At 37.9% G+C, this 19120-nt stretch overlaps 1 long non-coding RNA gene across 1 annotated transcript; it reads right to left on the reverse strand.

Moving 5' to 3' along the window:
* Nucleotides 1-906: 906 nt before the first annotated feature.
* On the reverse strand, nucleotides 907-3303 carry LOC109113649. The gene is made up of 5 exons (XR_002021789.2): nucleotides 2260-3303; nucleotides 2063-2136; nucleotides 1745-1831; nucleotides 1334-1373; nucleotides 907-1202 (listed from the first exon to the last, which is right to left on the reverse strand). It is a non-coding gene; the product is annotated as an uncharacterized LOC109113649 (long non-coding RNA).
* Nucleotides 3304-19120: the final 15817 nt, after the last annotated feature.

Consider the following 19120-nt stretch of genomic DNA (forward strand, 5'->3'; position numbering starts at 1 on the left):
ACTCTAGGCCTCTGCTCACTCAAGGTGTGTGATGCTGTTTTGATAAAAAATCTAAAATACTTTAATAATTCCTCACAAAACAAACGATATTTTATTTCACAACGCGTTTCCTTGTCTGTTTTGGCCAACGTGATTTACAATATATTATCTTACCACTCTCAACTTATCTATATTTGCTTCCCGGCAAAGAAATAATAATAATAATAAAAAAAATAAAAATAATAAAATCAAGAGCCAGATCACGTAAACTGTTAATACTGGCTATTGTAATATCAGCATCAGGTAAGATTACTCACGTTCATTTATGCACTCAGTTACATTATGTTTTAATTACAGATGTAATTAATGTAGTTAAACTAAAGAAACCACACATTAACATGGTTTTGCTATACTAGCCATTTAGTTTTTAGCATTTATTGTGTAATAATACTAATGGTAATCGATCCGAATGACTAACGTTATATGCAATGCACGCATACTGAGCGCGTGATCTCTGTGACGCCCAGATGCACAAAACAGACCCTCCCACCTCTGTAATAAACACGATGTTAGTCCCGTCCGAATTGGTACATGAAAATCGCAGACGTCATGTGGTAAGAATCGAAACTCAAACGTAGTTTACAAAACTAGTCCCGTCTAGACAAAAACTTTCTGTTTTACAAATCAATCTTTGTCTCCATCTGGTGGATCATCATTGAAAGTGTTTTGAAAATTATTCTGACAGAGAATCATTAAATTTCAATTGTAAATAAACATACAATGGCTGAAGGCACCAAAGAACATTTTGGAGGACAGGAGACAGCTCTAATTATGGATTTTGGGAAAGATAGATGCTTAGGGCTAAGATTTGATGTAAAGGATTCTTAAGGTTTGGGGGGAAAAAAGTGAAAAAAAATTTTTTGTACATTTATTTAGAATCTCATTTTGTTTATTTAGAAAGTAACTTCATGAGGAATAACTTCATGAGGAATATCTTCAGTATCATGATGAATATTTTCAATATCATGAGGAATAGAAATATCTTCAATATCATGAGGAATAGAAATATCTTCAATATCATGAGGAATAGAAATATCTTCAATATCATGAGGAATAGAACTATCTTCAATATCATGAGGAATATCTTTTGACCCAAAAGTGACGCGTGTCATCCAAAGGTGGTTCAACATGACACCGAGCAATGGCGTAAGGGTGTTGTGCTTCTGGAGAAAGAAAGATTTAAGATTAGTTTTTGTTAAATATATTTTTGTTAAATCATTTAATAATTTTCAGAAATTGTCTGATTCTTGGTACATGATTATAAGATTCTAATAGTAATAAAATATTTTCTTACACTATGCCCTGTTTCAACATATTGTTGCGTCTCTTTTGATCTAAGGGATGACAGAAAATACAGAAAAAGTGGCAGAAGTGTAAATAAATAACATAGTTAACAATGTTATGTCCAAGATGTGTAGCCTGTTAACTAGTCCCAGTTATGTTCATCTAGAAATATATCTGTTATATGTAACATATATTCAGTCAAAACTATGCAATTGAAATAATATCACTGAAAAAAAGCTTTCACATGATTTCATGCAAATAGTGAATAATTACAGTTAGTAAATTAGTAAAATGTATTTATTTATTTTTAAATTCATTGCTTCTGAACTCTTGAGTTAGGCAAGACACAATCTCTCCCCAGACAGGTGCATTTATTAAGAAAATTATTAAGAAAGATAGGGATGTGGAATGTCTTTCTCACCAAGTGAGTCCGGGCCACCACCATTTTATGGAGAGGAAAAAGATTGTAACTTGACCCAAATGTGACATATGCAGTCTGGAGGTGCTTCTAGTTGTTTTCAGCATAAACCAGAAAAGCAGATATATTCATCTTTTGATTCAGCTTTGCAAACATTTGAAAACTTTAATTTTTTTACAGTTGTGTTTAATGTATTTTGACAAGGTTCAAGCATAGTTGGTCCATATTTTTTTTCCACATCATTAACTGAACAACTGTGAATAGAAATAGTAAATTTTTAATAGTAATTTAAATAATTTATATTGTTTGATGTTTTATTACCTTGAAACAGATGACTTTCAGAGCTGCTCCTGCAACATCTGTAACAATAGTCCAGCTCCATACCGACAAGACACCTGTAAATTTAATTTGAAATGTGACTAATTTTTGTGCAATAATGAAATTGAAAAAAAAAATGGCATATTTTGCATGAATATTGTCTCTACCATTTTTATAAAAAACAAACAAAAAAGACTTACAAGATTTTGTTTTGGGCAAGGCACAAGATCCTCTCCAGACAGCCAAACAATGGGAAATATTTAGCACTTTATGGTACTGTAACCATGCCAATTGTGTTACAGCATTTTTGCACTTCCAAATTTATGTTGATGGGATACAGTGTTTCTCAATCCTGCCCCTGGTGACCCTGTTTTTTGCTTCCCCGCTCACTATAAAATTAGCCAGCTCATTAGTGAGCTTGGGAAATTGGAGCAGGGTTGAGAAACAGTGATGAAAAAGAGATTTTTTTTTTTTTAAAGCATTAGAATATTATAAACTACAGAGGAAAATTCAATGAAGAGATGTCTTTAAAGAACTATCAAATTGTAAACCTATGCCAAGTATACATTTTCTGTTTGTTTTTGTAAATGCACCAATATACATTGCAACACATTTACCAGAACTTGTAAAAATAGGGGTCCCGCTATCTCCATCATTTCCCGTTTTAGAAAGAGTAAATTCTTTAAGATTTAATTCTTTAGTTTTTTTACATTTCACTTTAACAAAACGCCCTGCTTTTAGTTTGTAAAAATAAAGATTTTTGTTTTCATTTCATAAGTCTATTTCTACAGGTTTTATATTTGGTAGTTTATCAAAACTGATTTCCAATTTAACTCTAGCAATATCATAATCATTGTCAAAATAGATGTTATCAGTATTAATACTGTAGGCTAAATAAAACATTTTATTTGGGAAAAGAACAAATACGTTTTTATTTTTGTATGCCTTTAAAACATGTTTGGCTGTAATTATAACTCCAGATCCAATATAAAACCCGAGACCTCGGCTAAAAATACGACGATCAGAATCCCAAATTAAAATATAACAAGGTGATGTATAAGTTACATTTCTGTTGTTGACATTATTATAATAAATTTTCCCTTCTTTGATTAGCATACCATCGAATGTAGGTTTTAATTTTTCTAAGATATAATCAAAATTTTTCTTTGATTTAAAATTAGAAGAAAAGTATGGAATTTTTAGCACTTTTTCATAATATTTATTTTCTTTATAAGTCATATTTGATGTTTTAAAAAAAATTTTTAGTTTAGTGTAAATATTTCCCATTGTTATCAACCTGAAAAAAAGACACGAGACATATTTAAACAATACTGCATTGCTGCTGAGACCTCCAACAACAAAAGTATGTTATAGAAATATAAAATAAATATAAAACAACAAAACTAACTGACTAAAATTGTCCTCTCAGTGGTCAGAGTACACATTAATGGGCTCTATAGCGGTTGTTACACACAAGAAAATTACCAGTACATATCATGTTACATATATTTGTATAAATTAGAATTCAAGGCTTCATTGGCAGCATTCTTACTGTGCTTATTTTGGATATTTCAGGTATTTTAAGATAAAGAGACTTTGGTTTTTATGTGATAACTTTGTGCTCACTCACAGAATCAGACAATGCTGCTTTCCCATTGTGAATTATGATAGCCTACTGCTTTTCATTGGATAGGACTGCTATCTCACCTCAAACGAACCGCCTCAGAGTTATTTTTCCGTCAGGCTGACGCATTACTCAAGATAGAAAATGCACCAGGTTCCAAAACAAATGCTCCAAACGACCAAATGTAAAACCGCCCTAAGATAACTAACACCACATTTTTCTTTTTATAATGGTCATCATGTTGTTTCATAAAATATAACAAATTAAAACTTAAGTTGTTGCTTAAATAAATAGAAAGAGCTAAATACATTTTCAAAGTTATAAAGAAATAATGCATTTAAAAACACATACCTTTAAAAAAGATCGGTGACTGTGATCACCTGTGACCCTGTCATGTCATTTATAGAAGATCTGTACCAATCAGTGTCCATGGGTTGCACGTGGGAGTTTCTTTGGGCAGTGCAATGAGTATTGCAAAACCTAACATGCTTTTACATACTTTGTGGTATAAAGTAGCACAGAGTAAAATGTGAAAACATGCAGGCTGTTTCTACCTGACTTACTGGAAGGAGCTTTACTTGTATACAAAGCAAAGATATTGTTGGTCAGAGAAGACCCAACATCACAACCTCAGTAGCCTAAATCACAACAATACAGTGCTATGGAAGCCACAGTTTCCAAAATGCAGAGGGAATATTACTGTTTAAGTCTTCTGTTTAAGGTATGTCCATCAGTTTGCACTGTAATGACGCTTGCAAACTTGCGCTCTGCCTTGAATTATCTGTTTTAAACTAAAAGACGGGAAACAGACATGCTGAGAGATAAGCAGATGTATGTGTAAGAAAATATCATATGGTATTATTAAAATAATCTGGTTTTGAGTATGAATGAAATTTACACTGTATGAGAGTGTTGAGTGCTCCGTGATGTTCAGGGTTAAAGAAAATTCTGTAAACTTAATGGATAATATTTCTGGCTGAAAATCACCAGTACCCTTTTTTTCTCTACAGATCATTTTCTTACAGTGAATGAATGCCATATTCTATATTTATTGACTTCCTCACTAAAATGACTGATTAAACTTCTATCTGATTTTTTGACAACCGATTATATTCACTAAAGACAAAAGATCATATTTCATAAATACTTTTTGAGGACTGCATACTCCTGCTTTGAACAAAAAACACTAAAATTTATATCTCTTATAGTTGTCATTAAATGAAAATTCATCCTTCAGCCATGTGCCCGAGGCACTGATATTTTCAACAAAAAAATAAATGCAATATAGATAGATGTAAATTTGGATCATTTATACAATCGTTATATATCATCATATCGCCCAGCCCTAAAAACACTTATTATTTAATCAATCATTAAGGCATGGTATAATAATATGACTTTCTGTAAAGATGTTATAAAACAGTATCATAAAAAAATTAATTTGATTTGACCATTTAATATAGATGGATATATAGTAAGAACATGAGTCACCTGTCTGACATCTGAACATGCAAACTGATGGTACAAGTTACTAAAAACATCCTACACAAAATGAAAGTATTTGTGTCATTGGAACTACTTTGAGCTTTCCAGTCACTCCTGTTTCATGGAATCTTTGCATTCTGCATTCTTTCTATTACAAAGAAGAAGAAAAACATACCAAGCATATTGCATGTACTTTAAATGGACCAGTGTGCTGTCAGTGCACTCTCTGAAAATAATTCATGTAATTACAATCATTTTAAGTTTCTCAATCACTTTGCATTCCTTCTTACAAAAAAGAGCAACCAAGCATGTTGTAGCTACAGTACATACTTGATATAGATCAGTGTGCTGTCAGTGCCTCCCCTATTACCACGTCGTTATTTGCATGTACCATTTACTATTCACAAACCAAACACTTAATCAACAATAAAAAACACTAACAAATTTTACCTATTAATACTAATAAATTTTAATAAAACTGTTATTGCCTTGGTAGTGATTTACAGTTAAACAAAGCTGAATGTACAATGCTATCCTTTCTTTGCTGAATGGGTCTGTGATACCCGGAGAAGGCTATCTGTTACCATTCACATTTATCCCAATGACGACGCTTTGGCAAATATGGATCAGTATAAACAAATAGGGTTTGTCACTATAAATGGATGCACCATATAATGCATAATGAAATTTGCACTGCATGAGAGTGTTGAGCCCTCTGTGATGTTCTGGGTTAAAGAAAATTCTGTAAACTTAATGGATAATATTTCTGTCTGAAAATCACCAGTACCTCTTTTTTCCTCTACAGATCATTTTCTTACAGTGAATGAATTCCATATTCTATATTTATTGACTTCCTCACTAAAATGACTGATAAAACTCCTATCTGATTTTTTTTGACAACCGATTATATTCACTTAGGACAAAAGATCATATTTCATTAATACTTTTTGAGGACTGCGTAATCCTGCTTAGAACAAAAACCACTAATATTTATATCTCTTATAGTTGGCATTAAATGAAAATTCATCCTTCAGCCATGTGCCCGAGGCACCGATATTTTCTACAAAAAAATAAATGCAATATAGCTAGATGTAAATTTGGATCATTTATACAATCGTTATATATCATCATATCGCCCAACCCTAAAAACACTTATTATTTAATCAATCACTAAGGCATGGTATAATAATATGACTTTCTGTAAAGATGTTATAAAACAGTATCATGAAAAAATTAATTTGATTTGACCATTTAATATAGATGGATATATAGTAAGAACATGAGTCACCTGTCTGACATCTGAACATGCAAACTGATGGTACCAGTTACTAAAAACATCCTACACAAAATGAAAGTATTTGTGTCATTGGAACTACTTTGAGCTTTCCAGTCACTCCTGTTTCATGGAATCTTTGCATTCTGCATTCTTTCTATTAAAAAGGGGAAAAAAACATACCAAGCATATTGTATGTACTTTAAATGGATCAGTGTGCTGTCAGTGCACTCTCTGAAAAGAATTCATGTAATTACAATCATTTTAAGTTTCTCAATCACTTTGCATTCCTTCTTACAAAAAAAGAGCAACCATGCATGTTGTAGCTACAGTATATACTTGATATAGATCAGTGTGCTGTCAGTGCCTCCCCTATAACCACGTCGTTATTTGCATGTACTTTTGATTAGTCACACACTTAATCAGGAAGTAACACTAATAAATTGTCTCTAGTGTGACTGTTGAATTTTAATAAAACTGTTATTGCCTTGGTAGTGATTTACAGTTAAACAAAGTTGAATGTACAATGCTATCCTTTCTTTGCTGAATGGGTCTGTGATACCCGGAGAAGGCTATCTGTTACCATTCACATTTATCCCAATGACGACGCTGTGGCAAATATGGATCAGTATAAACAAATAGGGTTTGTCACTATAAATGGATGCACCATATAATACAAAAACATCTTACAAATAATTTTCACTCACTATCCAAGTTGTCTACATACTCTGCAAAACAGCAAAACAAAAAAACTGTGTCTATAAAATCAGCCCTGATAAATGCAAGATCAGTACTGAACAAAACAAATTTACTAAATGACTTTTTTTCTTCAAATAACCTGGATTTTATGTTCATTACTTAGACTTGGATCACTGAAAATGATTTAAGCCCCTTTTCAGAACTTTCTCCCACAAACTGTGGCTTTTTCAGCTGCCCTAGAAAGTCTAGGAAGGGTGGTGGAATTGCTGTCATTTTTGAAAACATGTTTAAGTGTAGGCTCTTACCAATAGACAGCTATGACAGTTTTGAGGCTATGTTATGCAATGTTGAATCTCCATGTCATCTGCTCTTTGCAGTGGTGTATAGACCACAGTGACTTCTTAAAAGATTTCTCAGAATTTTTATTTGATATAGTCACAAGAAGTGAAAACCTCTTGATTGTTGGTCATTTTAATATACATATGTGTTGTCCTTCAAAGCCTCTTGTAAAAGAGTTTGTACATCTTATTGACTCTTTTAATCTCATGCAGTCGGTATCTGTCCCTACTCACAAGTTAGGACACACACTTGATCTTGTGCTATCCTCAGGCTTCTCCATCAAAGACATTGATGTAAGAGACTCTGGTTTGTCCGATCATTGGCCTGTTGTGTTTGATAGTGATATTACTTCTTGCAGTTCTATATACCAGCCTTCTACTTTTCTTGCTTGCCCCATCTACTTCTATGTATTTTAAGGAGCTGTTTTTAGTTTCTGCAGCAGATAGTACTACTCTGGCATCACAAGGCTTGGATGTGGAGGATATGGTTTCCAATTTTAATGCTTCCTGTTTGGAAGTTTTAAACACTGTAGCTCCTCTTAAAGTTAAGAAAACCAAACAAAATAAGCAGCCCTGGCTAAATGATGACATCAAAGCTTTAAGAAAAAATTGTAGAAGGGCAGAAAGAAAACGGAAACGGGATAAATTGCAAATTTCCTACCAACTTTTGCAAGCTAGTCTGTCCCAATATCAGGAAGCAGTATCTTTATCAAGAGCTAATTATTTTTCCAGTTTAATTGGAAAAAAATTCTCATTGTCCAAAATCTCTGTTTTCCAATTTAAATTATGTGTTAAATCCTCCAACTGTATCCAGTTTAGTTCCAAGTGTAGTACTGTGTGAGAAGTTTTGTAGCTTCTTCATAGACAAGATTGTTGGTATAAGGTATCAGATTGTATCACTTTTACCCAAAAACAGTCTTAATTTAAAGATTAGTTCATCTAGCCTGTCGGTTTTTCAGACTGTTTCCCATTCTGATTTGCTGGCTGTGATTTCTAGTATGAAATTAACCACATGTTCTCTGGATATTATCCCTGCTATTCTATTCAAGGAGGCATCTTATTAAAAATAACCTAGCATACTTTCCATTATAAATGCCTCTTTGCATAGCAGCACTGTTCCATCTTGTTAAAAATACGCTGTGGTTCACCCCTTGCTAAAAAAAAAACAAACCTTGACTCCTCTGAACTTCACAACTATAGACCTATTTCTAAGTTCCCTTTTTTGATGAAAGTTCTGGAAAAAGTGATGTTACTCCAACTTACACCAAACTTTACTTCTAACAACATCTTAGATCCTTTTCAGTCTGCTTTTAAGACTAAGCACAGTACTGAGTCTGCTCTACTAAGAGTGACTAATGATATTCTGTTGTCAGTTGACTCTGGAAACTGTGCAGTCCTTGTTCTGTTGGACTTAAGCGGAGCCTTTGACACTATGGACCACAGCATTTTGTTAAAAAGACTAAATTATGAGGCAGGCATTTGTGATGTTGCTTTAGATTGGTCTGAGTCTTATCTATCAAATAGGAGAATTTTCATCATCCCCTATGCCAATCACAGGGTTCGATTCTGGGTCCAGTTTTATTTTCTCTTTATATGCTTCCATTGCTCTCAATTTTTGAGTGCCATAACATCTCCTATCACATCTATGCAGATGATACCCAGCTGTACTTACCATTAGATTCTGGTAGTGAATCTGTCATTTCTCTACTAGCATGTTTAAAGGATATTAAAGAATGGATGGATGAGAATTTCCTTCAGTTGAATGAAAATAAGACCGAGATTATCCTATTTGGCTCTAAACCACAGATTGACAAATACAGTGGTCTCTTGGGGAATTTTCAGTCAAAAAATTGCTCCTTTGTGAAAAATCTGGGGGTCATTTTAGATGCCGACCTGAAGTTTGACAAACAAATAAATTCAGTGGTCAGGGCCAGCTTTTTCCAGCTAAAGCGACTGCGAAAGTTAAAGCCCCTCCTCACCTTTCAGGTTTTGGAGACTGTAATTCACGCTTTTATTTCCTTAAGGCTTGATTATTGCTGGAATTAGTCAGTCATCACTTTCACGATTACAGTTAGTCCAAGATACTGCAGCTTGTTTCTTGACTGGGACAAAAAAAGAGAGAACATATTTCACCTATACAGGTCTCTCTCCATTGGCTTCCCGTGAAACAAAGAATTGATTTCAAGGTTTTAACATACGTGTTTAAAGCTCTACATGGACTTCCCCTTAACTATATATCAGAACTTTTAAGTTTAAGTTTCTATTCTCCTCAGAGATCACTCAGATCTTCAGTACAGCTGTTTTTAAATGTCCCGAAATCTCGGTTGAAAACAAAAGGCGACAGGTCTTTTTCAGTCTATGCTCCAAAACTCTGGAATACACTACCCTTAGAGCTTCTCCTACATTAAGCCTTTTTTAAAGTATCAATTAAAACCTACCTCTTTTCTCAGGCTTATTCTTAATTTGGGTTTATCTTATGTATCTCTTAAATGCTAGGGGTTGTAATTTTTTTTTAATTTTAAATTTGTGTTTAAATTATCTTGTTATGATTGGACTGAATACCTTCCAGCCCTGTTTTATTTGTGTGTACGTGCTCTGCTTGTGAAGCACTTTGGTCAACATTCATGTTGTTTTAATTGTGCTATATAAATAAATTTGACCTTGACCTTGACATATGGTCAAATTTTCTGATTTCTCAAAGTTCTAGACTACATTAAAAGCTACATTATTTGAGGTTGATTGAACACTTAACCAAACACTGCTTTGAACTCAAAAGCAGAACACAGACTAAAAATTATGCAAATAAAAGTAATTTATTGCCAAAAATCAAACACAATCCATCTCATTTGCTGATGGAGATAGTTGCTTGAGGTGGGCTGGAAACTAAACATACCAGAGATATGTGGGTAGAGTTGAGTCAGAAGTTTTGTGGTCAGGCATGCAGGCAGGATGAATACAGGTTGAGTGAGATCTGAAGCACAGGAGAAACAGAATTAGAACTAAAAAAAAACACACCAACAACAACATTAAACTAAAACTGGTCTAAAGAAACTGGGAGGCAGAGCTGGGCAGCTTCGGTCCTGGAGGGCCACTGTCCTGGACCGAACAGGACCGAAATTGCCCAGCCCTGCTGGGAGGCCTAGTAAAGTACCACATAAGCCAGTAGTCCCCTGAACTAGCCAATCAAGCTCTTATCACTGAAAAAATTTCATTGAATTTACTAAATTTTTTTAAGGTAAGTGGTTGCATTCAATTTATTTTAGCTACATTTAAATAAACAAATTTAGTTGACTAAACAACATGTTTTTATTTAAATGTAGCTAAAATAAATTGTTTGCAACCACTTACCTTACAAAAAAAATTGGTATCAGTTTCAGTTTTTTTTTTTTTTTTTTTCAATGTAATAGGCATATTAGAAACTTCCAGGCAGGCGTGTTGAGGCAAGTTGGTAGTGATGTTACGTTCAACCCCCGAAGCTTCCAAGCTTGTATCAAAAAAACAACACATTTCAAAGTGAAGCACTGTATCGGAGCTTGATTGGTTTTGAGAAAAGCATGTGATCTATGATGTCCGAAGCTTCATTCACCTGAAAACCATGTGACTGCTTCAGTATCTGGTTCACACGAAGCAAACCTCAGTGCCGTTTCCTTTACATTATAATGCATTATAATGTTTTTTTTTTTTTTTATTATTATTTTTTTTTAATCTTAATTTATATATTGAGCTCAAAAATGAACTTTTTTCTTCCATCAGTGGAGAAAAATGAATCAAGAGTTAAAATAAACATCATAGATTTAATTTTAAAAAATCCAAATCCATCAGTGGAGAAAGATGCATTTTGCAGCCAGATGGTCTACAGCATCTACTAGCATGGGCTAACTGGCTAAACCTTGACTCTTTGATTAGCACACATGCCTTGACACATTGAATTGTGGTGCTTGCATGGTTGCTGTGGGTCTGAATCAGGTAAATATGCACCAGAGTCAAATATGAAACATACTATTGGGCCCTTCCCTACCAGTGACATGCAGGCTATAAATCTGATTTTAACATTTACATTTATGCATTTAGCGACGCTTTTATCCAAAGCGACTTACAGTGCATTCAGGCTATACATTTTTTTTTTACCAGTATGTAAACTGAGTTTTAAGACTTTGTTTAATCTTAGTAAAATCAGGGTCCATGTGAACCAACTGTTTTTATATCTGAGCATATGCACAGTCCTTTTCACAGTAAGACCAGCAGTGTTTTTTTTTTTTTTTTTTTTACTACGACATAAAAATTTGTATAAGATGGTAATATATGATTGAGTGGGATCACCTGCAATGCAAAGGACTTTGCGAGTGAGACGGGTTCCGTAAGTGTCCTGGAGGGAGGGGAGAGAGACACCAATGATCTTCTCAGCTGCTCTCACTATGTGTTGAAGGGTCTTCCGGCAGGACGCGTTGCAGGCGCCATACCACACAGTGATGCAGCTCATTAGAATGCTCTCGATGGTGCCTCTGTAGAAGGTGCACATGATTGGGGCCGGGGCTCTAGCTCTTCTCAGTTTGTGGAGGAAGTAGAGACGCTGCTGTCCTTTCTTGGCCAGTGCTGCTGTGTTTTCAGTCCAGGAGAGGTCCTCTGTGATGTGCACACCCAGGAACTTGGTGCTACTCACTCTCTCCACTGTCACACCGTTGATGGTCAGAGGAGCATGCTGAGTGTGCACTCTCCTGAAGTCAACAACAATCTCCTTCATCTTCTCCACATTCAGAGAGAGAATGTTGTCACTGCACCACCCGGCCAGGTGGCACACCTTGCTCCTGTAGTTTGTCACATCTCTGTTGCTAATGAGACCCACCACAGTCGTGTCATCCGCAAGCTTAATAAAGAGGTTGGAGTTGTGTGACGGTGTGCAGTCGTGGGTCAGCAAAATGAAGAGGAGGGGGCTCAGCACACATCCTTGGGGGGCCCCAGTGTTCAGTGTGATGGTGCTGGATGTGTTACTGCCGACCCATACTGCTTGTGGTCTTCCAGTCAGAAAGTCCAACAGCCAGTTGCACAGCGAAGTGTTGAGTCCCAGCTCGACCAGTTTGTAAATGAGCTGTTGAGGTTTGATTGTGTTGAAAGCTGAACTGAAGTCTATGAACAGCATTCTGACGTATGAGTCTTTTTTGTCCACATGTGTGAGTGCTGAGTGGAAGGAGATGGCATCATCGGTTGAGCGGTTGTACTGATATGCAAACTGGAAGGGGTCCAGGGAGGGGGGGAGGGCAGACTTGATATGGTGCATGACTAGCCATTCAAAATACTTCATGAGAATAGAGTAAGTGCAACTGGACGGTAGTCATTGAAGCAGGATGGAGACAGCTTCTTCTGGACTGGAATGATGGTGGTAGCTTTGAAGCATGTGGGGACAATAGCCTGACTAAGCGAGATGTTGAAAATGTCTGTGAAGACATCAGTGAGTTCCACTGCACAGTCTCTAAATACATGCCCAGGAATATTGTCAGGACCCGGAGCTTTGCGTGCATTGATCCTGCTGAAGGATCTCCTCACGCTGTCTGGGGTCAGCGTCATCACCTGGTCACTGGAAGGAGGTAAAGTCTTGTGTGCAGTGGTGCTGTTATGTTCCTCAAAGCGAGCGAAGAAGGTGTTCAGCTCATTAGCAGGGAGATGTTGCTGTCACAGGTACACAGTGGGGGCTTGTAGTCCATAATGGTCTGTATCCCCTGCCACAGGCTCCGAGTGTCTCTGCTGTCACTGAATTGATGGGCTATCCTCCTGGAGTACTGTCTCTTAGCCTCTCTGATGCCGCGGGATAGGTTGGCCCTAGCTGTCCTCAGGCCCACCTCATCTCCAGCATTGAAGGCAGCGTTCTGCATCTTCAGGAGTCTGTAGACCTCCCCTGTCATCCACGGCTTCTGGTTGGCCCGGACAGTGATGGTCTTTGTGACTGTTACATCATCAATACACTTGGTGTCCGTCTCTGAGTACTCTTGGAGGTCTTAAATATATTCCAGTCAGTGGTGTCAAAACAGTCTTGAAGAGCCTCTGACGACCCTTCCTGCCACACTTGAATTTGTTTGTGAACTGGTTTGGCGACTTTAACGAGTGGTCTGTATGCAGGCATTAGCATGACAGTGATGTGAACTAAGGTAGAGGTCTTCACGGGTCCAAAAATTCGTGCCCAAACCCGAAAGAGACCCGTAATGTACTACACCGAAACGACCCGGACCCGTCTATTATTTCAAAAGCTGGACCCGGACCCGTCTATTATTTCAAAAGCTGGACCCGGACCCGTGTAGATCCGAGAGATGTCTACCCGGACCCGACCCGGACCTGTCTATTATTTGAAAGCTGGACCAGAAACCGCCGGGAAGCCACAGACCCGACTGGACCCGATTGTCACATATTCCACCTTAAATTGCTATTACAAGTCAATAAACCTTTTGTGAAAAATACAACTTTTTGTCTTACCTAATTTAAGGAGCCGTAGTCTCTCTTCCTTGTACCTGACTGCCTGTGATGCATTACAATCCTCTGACAAGAAAGTTATCCATGTTATTCCTCTCGTTCAAGCTTAATCCACTCATTATTTCAGCTTCAAAAGTCCACTTGATGTCACGGTGACGGATGAAAAATGCAACTGTGCACATGTACATTCTGACTCCAGTTAACTCGCATAATAACTTCGACTGTTTGCCCTTTTGAACTATAATAACGATTGCTCGTTCAGTGCCATGGCCGCGGACGTTATTTATTTGCTATCATCTCTGTGCTCTGCTCTGCGTCGAGTCTGAATCTGACCACTAAAACTTTAAGATTAAACGGTTCATTTATATTATTATAAAAATGGGAGAAAATGTAAAGCGCAGTTTGGCGGTCGAAGTCATTGTGTCCTTCACTGGTTGCCATAGAAACATGACACGCGCTTGAGACTGCACATATGTGCTAGATGGATCAACCTAAAATATGCTTTTTAACGCAATTTGAGCGTCATAGAAAACATTCATGTGACAGTTCACCTCAGATTTTGTTGCTGATTTGAAATATATTAAATATGAGGGTTTCAAGTCTGCAAGCATTATTACTGTGCGTGCACTTGCATTAACTCTGTGTCAGCCGCTCTGTTTCTAACGGCAGAGAGAGCGAGAGATAGAGAGATCGCTTTTTTTTCTCACACTTTTATTTTCCTAATTTTACAAGTTGCAAGTTACAAAAAACACAAGCAGTGTCTGATCATGGCCGGGTGTTCTCCGAGTCCGATGACTCCGATCGCAGGGGTATTACACACAACCCGACCCGGACCCGGCTGTTCATTTAAAATATAGACCCGAACCCGTACAGGTCCCGGGTCGGGTCCCGGGTCGACGGGTCTCGGGTGCACTGTGAAGACCTCTAGACTGAGGCACCAAGGTGGGGGGTGGGGGGGCGGTGAAATCCCCACCTATCATTATAATATAAACAAAATCTAAAATGTTATTACCTCGTGTTGGAAGGTTCATGTGTTAGTGTATTTTTGGGAACACACTCTTTAAGTCTGCATGGCTGAAATCCCCAGCTATGATGAGAAAAGTATCAGGGTGGGCTCTCTGCTGCTCACTGATGTGCTAGTACAATTCATTCAGTGCTTCACTCCTGTTGCTGTTGTTGAAGTTCGGTGGAATATATACAACAACGAGCAGTATGGTTGTACATTCCCTCGGTAGACAGAACGGCCAGCACTTAATAATCATAAACTCCACCAGGGATGAGCAGTGTTTGCAGACTACAACAGCATCACGGCAACATGCGTCATTGATGTAAACACAAAGCCCGCCGCCACGGGTTTTACCTCCTGCGACGAGAGCTCTGTCTGCTCGATAGCATGTCAGCTGATCGAGCTAAATAGCGCAATCTGGAACGCTGTTGCTAAGCCATGTTTCCGTGAACACAAAAACACAACAGTTTCTTACAGTCCTCTGAGTTGAGCGTAGTAGTCGGATGTAGTCCAGTTTATTGTCCAAAGAGTGTACGTTAGCCAGTATGATGGTGGGGATAGCTGGCTTGGGTTAGCTGTTAGCCTAGCCCGGATACCTCCGCTCTTACCCCTCTTCTGCTTCCTCTCATGCCGCTTGTGGCGCCTCCGCTGTGGGCGAGATGCAGTATTGGGGGCTGGTGATGGTGTAGGCCTCCGGAGCAGACAGAGGTCCCGCAGCTCTTCCGCGTGCACAGAGTTTAACTCTAAAAATGTGGTTCTGCCGACATCCAGCAGAAACTCACGACTGTCTGCACGCTTAATGACAGGTAGACGCGATGAAGACATACAAAAACACTGCGACTCACAAGACAAAAAACACGAAAACACCGTTCTGATAGGAGAGAGAGAAGCCGCTGCATGTGGACGTGCCGCCATCTTGGATAGCACTTGTGTCTCTAGGTCGTGCACTCTAATGTAAACATTCACTAACATTAGCAAATAATAAATGAAACACTCACCATGAACACAGTATTTTCCAGTCAAGATGGTAAACAGATTATCTTTTTATCAAGTTCAAGGGGATGTCCATATGTTTGGATAGTTGGAAATCTGTATTTTATTTAAAACACCATCACACGACTGCTCACAAACAACGGGGATGCCAGAGTTGCATTTGCCTCAAATTTCAAAGGTAAAAATCATCAACAAAAGCTTTTTGTCAAATGCATGACAGAAATGTTTGCACTAAACTATGTTCTTATTAGGGTTTCTGCGGGTCCTTACAACATCTTCAGTTAAATTGTTTACATTTAAGGCCACGAAAACTCTTAAATGTTATAAAAAGTCTAAATTATAAAAAGTCTTTGGGGATGAATAGACAAGAATTGCTATATGGATTAATATAATGATTAAACTTAAAAAGACTACAGTTCCACTGAATAAACTTGAGTGCTGCACGTCAGCTTTGTGTAATGCGAGTACCAGGGAAACCACTACATTTCTGCAGTTCCGAAAGTGAAACCTGCTGGCAGAGAACGAATTTGCTTTTTCAATAACACCATCTTGCTACATATTTTTAAATGTGAACCAGTGGATCGACAAAAAGCTAATGCATTATAAAAATCTAAACAATTAAGACACTAAGATATGTTTATATGTTATTTAATATAATAATTAATTGATAATAATTGTTTAAATTAATACAATCAAATCAAATAAAATCAAACCAACCATACCCACCGCTAAAACTCCCATCTACTCCTTCTGCCCCCTCACTGAGCCAGAAGTATCAAAACTTCTCCTCTCCAGCCACCCTACAACATGCCCTCTAGACCAATCCCCTCACACCTCCTCCAAGCAATCTCCCCTACACTTTTACCAGCAATCACACACATCATCAGCACATCTCATCTAACAGGCACCTTCCCCACTGCATTCAAGCAGGCTTGGGTAACCCCACTGCTCAAAACACCTACATTAAACACTTCACTTACAGATAGCTACAGACCTGTCTCTCTCCTTCCATTCATAGCGAAAACCCTTGAAAGAGTTGTTTTCAACCAGATATCATTGTTTCTCTCACAGAACAAGAAACTGGATGCTAACCAGTCAGGTTTCAGGAGTGCCCATTCAACTGAAATTGCGCTACTGTCAGTCAAAGAAAGCCCTGCGGATTTCAAAAGCTGATTCCAAACCATAGTTCTTATTCTGCTGGATCTATCTGCTGCTATTGACACTGTCAATAATCAAATCCTCCTGTCTGCCCTCTCATCAATGGGCATCACAGGGATTCAACTTCGCTAGTTTGAATGCTATCTCACTGGTAGGTCTTTCAGGGTGGCTTGGGGAAGGGAGGTATTCAAAGCACATCAACTTGTCACTGGGGTTCCTCAGGGATCAGTTCTTGGACCACTCCTCTTCTCCACATACACAACATCACTGGGTCCCATCATACAGGCTTATGGCTTTTCCTACCATTGCTATGCTGATGACACACAGCTCTATCTTTCATTTCAACCAGATGATCCAACAGTAGCTGCACGGATCTCAGGCTGCCTGGCAGACATCTCAGCATGGATAAAAGAACATCACCAGCTCAACCTGGCAAAGACTGAGCTTCTTGTCTTTCCTGCCACTCCAACTTTACAGTATGATTTCTCCATCCAGCTAGGTTCTTCTACAATTACCCCATTAACTTCAGTCAGAAATCTTGGTGTAACCTTTGATGACCAGCTGACTTTCAAAGACCACATTGCAAAGACTGCTCGATCTTGCAGGTTTGCATTGCACAACATAAGAAAGATAAGGCCCTTTCTAACGGGGCATGCTGCACAACTTCTTGTCCAGGCCCTTGTCATTTCTAGGCTGGACTACTGCAATGCTCTGCTGGCTGGACTTCCATCAAGCACAATCAAACCTCAAATGATTCAGAATGCAGTGGCACGACTGGTCTTCAACGAGCCCAAAAGAGCCCATGTTACACCTCTCTTTATCTCCTTGCACTGGCTACTGGTTGAAGCTCGCATCAAGTTCAAGACATGAACAGCCACAGGCTCAGCACCTGCCTACTTCCACTCACTACTACAAATCTAAATCCCCTCCAGAAGTCTGAGATCCACTAGTGAGAGATGCCTTGTGGTACCATCACAAAGAAGCTCAAAATCACTTTCTAGAACATTCTCATTCATCATTCCTGGCTGGTGGAATGATCTTTCCACCCCTATCCGGAATGCGGAATCTCTGACAATTTTCAAGCAACAGCTGAAAACTCATCTCTTCCGAAGCTACTTGACTTCATCATAAGTTTTTTTTTTTTTTTTTATTGTCTTTCTCTTTATTTATTCCTTCTCTTTTTAGCTTGTACTTATTTGAACAATGTCTAAAACTTGGTATTACAAGCACTTCCTATGTCTGTTTGCCTCTTTAAAAAGAATCGCTTTATATTCCCCAATTGGGCTTTGTATAAAAGCGTCTGCAAAATAACTAAATGTAAATGTAAATGTTAATATAATAATTGATACTTTTGACTCATCCCTTTTCTTAAAAATTGTTTAAAGGCTGAAATGTGAAGTGCAGATCTTAAAAAGGTTTTTAAAGGTCTTAAATTTTAAAAATCCTACAGATACCAGGTTATTTTATGATACCATTTGGAATAACTTCACATGGATTAGCAATCTGGCCTTTGGTATAAAGGAGAAAAAATGCCGGCCCTAGTCACTATCAAAGTTGCCCATCCCTCCCATACGGTCTTGTGGACTTAACGGACACGTGCATGCCCCGGCCATTGTATGTCCGTAAGTCCGCAAGTGCACATGAAGTGTTCCATTTGGGACAGGGCCACTGATGCATGCATTAAAGCCAGACGTGATGGCAGAAGTAGCCTGGCATGCCACGCATGTGCAGCGAATCATCAGTTCTCCTACACAATAACAATATTTCAGTAAAACTTTATTCGTTTAGAAATATTTAGTTTGTCACCACAAAAGTTGGATTTGGGTTATGTATGTGGTTAAATACTGTGCCTTAAGACTGGAAGTATTGCCAGGTATGACTGATTAATACAGGGTTTTTTTTGTTTTGTTTTTTGTAGTTCACTTGAAGTGTGATGTTTGTGTGTGTGGTTTATGAGGACACAAATGTGTATAATGACATGGGTACTACATGGTTTATGAGGACACTTCCTGTGTCCCCGTAAAAC

Source organism: Cyprinus carpio, chromosome B20 (genome assembly GCF_018340385.1).
Source record: "Cyprinus carpio isolate SPL01 chromosome B20, ASM1834038v1, whole genome shotgun sequence".
In the NCBI taxonomy this organism is placed as follows: domain Eukaryota; kingdom Metazoa; phylum Chordata; class Actinopteri; order Cypriniformes; family Cyprinidae; genus Cyprinus; species Cyprinus carpio.